A 3,213-nucleotide genomic window follows, 5' to 3' on the forward strand; every position below is an offset into this window, starting at 1 on the left:
GAGCCGGTTTTACCTCTCATCTGTGCTGCAAGCACAAAGTAGATGATATTTAATTGGTTTAGATATGGACTCACTCCCTACAGTCCTCAAGAGCTAGCTGTAGTTAAATACACACCCTGCTGCCTAGAACCAAGAATGCCTGTCAGGGGACCCGTTATCAGGAGAAGGTTGATTGAGTAGCTGTAAAAAATGTGAGATTCTTCAAAAGGCTTATCATGGCTATGCACATTCATGTTTAGTAGGATATTTATGGGCTCCATTTTCTTATCTACTGAAGGCTTATATAGTTTACCTCCATTACTTTTAAAATGCTATTTTGACTAGACAACACAGTGATGAAGTTCGCCTTTGAGTCAGTTCTGACTTAAAGGGGTGGTGGATGGGACAGTTTGACTCAGATAGCAACGCTTTCCCGCCAGAGAGCCTTCTAGGGACTGAGATTTCCCTTTAGAAAAAAACAGGCATATCACCAGAGAAGAGTCCCTGGGGTCACTATAAACAGGTCTGTCCGTCTCTGATGCAGGGAGCAGTCAGAAGCCTTGACAGGGCCATATGCATGCAGAGACCCCATCGGATTAAGACCTGACAGTACACACCAGGAAGGCAGAAGCCAGGCTCCGGCTCCTCTAACCAGGAGGCATGCAGCTGCTTTCTCAGTGTTCTCTCTCCTTGGCTAGCTAGTTCTTGCAATGGTATCTGGCATGGTTTTGAAACCAAGCAACTTCTTTTTAATGCATCATGGGGGAAAAGGGGAAGAGATAAGCCCAGGGCTAGACTTGCATTACTCCTGACGAGTCAGAGTACCACCTTCTGGCTGGGTGATGCCTTTGCCTCCATCTCGAGGGTCTCTGGGCTCAGAGTTGAGCAGGATACAGCCCACGAGCCACCAGAGCAGAACACGGCAGTCCCCAGTCCCTCCTTGCCAGGCCACGCATTTTCCTCAGACATTTAACCCTGATGCTGAACCTCCTCATACTAGTCTTTGTAAAGATATATTTGGGAATGTATTCTTCAACTCGATTTTCATTTCTTTTTTTTCCCCAAAAGCTTCCGTAGCTCTTTCCTGAGCCAAAGCTCCTGTGAACGCTTCTGTTTTATTGTTGCATCCTGGGCCAGATGTTTCTTGTCCAAAATGCTTGGGACCAGAGTATATCAGATTTAGTTTTCTATTTAATATTTTCATAGACGTAGTGAGATATCTTGAGGACAGTCTATGTTAAGCAGGAAAATCATTAATGTTTCATGTGTCCTTTGCATGCGTGGCTGGAATGGCTATTTTATACAATACTTTACATGCACATGTGTTTGCCTGTGACCTCCTGTGGGGTCCACTTAGGACATCATGTAGTTTGGGGGACATGTTGGATTTCAGATTGGGGGTGCTCAGTCTATATTGCTAATTATCGCTTGTATCATGACAGAAATCTTATGCAGAATAAATGATTTTTATTCATATCTTAAAGTCACAGAAACGAAGGCACTGAGATGAGATGTCTCAGCAGTAAGTGCTAGAGCTAGGACTAAAACCAATGTCCTCGTACTAACTACGTGATACTTTCCTTATAGATAATACATTCGCATTTCCTTGACATCCTTTCTCACCATCTGTCAGTAAATACTTCTCTGTGTTTACAGGAAGAGACACGGTGTTCATCCTTGTACTTGATACACAAAGGGGTCTCCTAAAATGTGAATACATATGCAAATCTAATTTAAGGCTTTAGAATAGAGAGACTGTATCCATTTTCTTGAGACCCCTAGTTCTCCACCTTTTTTCCCACATGGAGGGCATTATTCATAGGAAGCCACACATTTTTGTTTTCTTCATCACAAAACCACAAATTGCTGGACGCCGGTGGCACACACCTGTAATCTAGCTACTCAGGAGGCTGAGATCTGAGGATCATAATTCAAAGCTGGCCCAGGCAGGAAAAGTCAGTGAGACACTCAACTCCAATTAACCACCAGAAAACTGGGAGTGGCACTGTGGTTCAAGTGGTAGAGCTCTAGCCTTGAGCTAAAGAGCTGAGGGACAGTGCTCAGGCCCAGAGTTCAAGCCCATGACTGACCAAAAAAAAAAAAAAAAAAAGGCCATAAACTGCTATTGGATGTGTTATAAGCAAAGATCCATTCTTTGGAACCCCTATTCTGAGAACAACCCACTTTTTAATTTTAATTTATTTTGTGTCAATTGGGGCTGGGACTCAGAGCTTCTCAGTCTCACAGCTTTTTCACTCAGGCCTGGAGCCCTACCACTTGAGCCACAGCTCCATTTCTGGCTTTTTGGTAGATTAAGGATAGTGAAGAGAAGCCTTTTCTGCCCTGTGATCTTCAGATCTCAACTTCCTGAGTAGCTAGGATTACAGTGGTGAACTACCAACACCACCTGACAATGCCCCTTATCAAGCAAGGTTTTGTCATGTGAGTCACTGCAAGGTGCCTGGACACTTAAATCGCAGAAAGGATTTCTATTAAGGATTTCTTGCTATTAAAAAAAAATCTTCTTTAATTTTTTTTTTTTTTTAGATTATCCTTATTTGTGAATCCTGGTCCTATACAGCTGAAGCAGTGGGTTTTTTGTTTTGTTTTGTTTTGTTTTGCTAGTCCTGGGTCTTGAACTCTGGGCCTGGGCACTGTCCCTGAGCTTCTTTTGCTCAAGGCTAGCACTCTACCACTTGAGCCACTGCCACTTCTGGCTTTTCTGTGTATGTGGTTCTTAGGAATGGAACCCAGGGCTTCATGCATGCTAGACAAGCATTCTACCAGTAAGCCATATTCCCAGCCCTAAATCAAATTCTTTAAGGCAAAAGAATTGTAGCACAACTTAAGGGAGACCACCACTTCCAAGAGCGAGATGCCAGGTCCCTTAGAATTCAAGCTTCCGCAAGTCCACTTTCTTCATCTTGGCAGAGGCCATTCCCTCCATTTGAACTCAGTTGGCAACAAGCAATAGAGAATGTTAATCCCAGGCCTGGGCTGGGCCTTCCCCCTACTCATACACTACCCCAGTATGCATAAGCTTCCTGTTATTTGTCTGAGAAAGTCCAAATCCAGGTAAATAAGACTGTTCCAACTGCTTTATTTAGCAGTGAGACCAACCCAAGCTGAATGATTTATTTTGGCTTGTCAAAAATCAGGAATGAATTAGCAGAGTTATTTTCTTAGTGCATTGGTTTAGCAGCTGATGAGGCTAGGGAACAAGTCAAACTGAGT

The 3,213-nt window shown here is 43.4% G+C and overlaps 1 pseudogene; it reads right to left on the minus strand.

The window, feature by feature from the left end:
* Window positions 1-2,058: 2,058 nt before the first annotated feature.
* On the minus strand, window positions 2,059-2,161 carry LOC122110431 (annotated as a pseudogene).
* Between the last annotated feature and the right edge of the window lie 1,052 nt (window positions 2,162-3,213).

This window comes from Dipodomys spectabilis, unplaced genomic scaffold (assembly GCF_019054845.1).
Source record: "Dipodomys spectabilis isolate Male_0828 unplaced genomic scaffold, ASM1905484v1 ptg000076l, whole genome shotgun sequence".
In the NCBI taxonomy this organism is placed as follows: Eukaryota; Metazoa; Chordata; class Mammalia; order Rodentia; family Heteromyidae; genus Dipodomys; species Dipodomys spectabilis.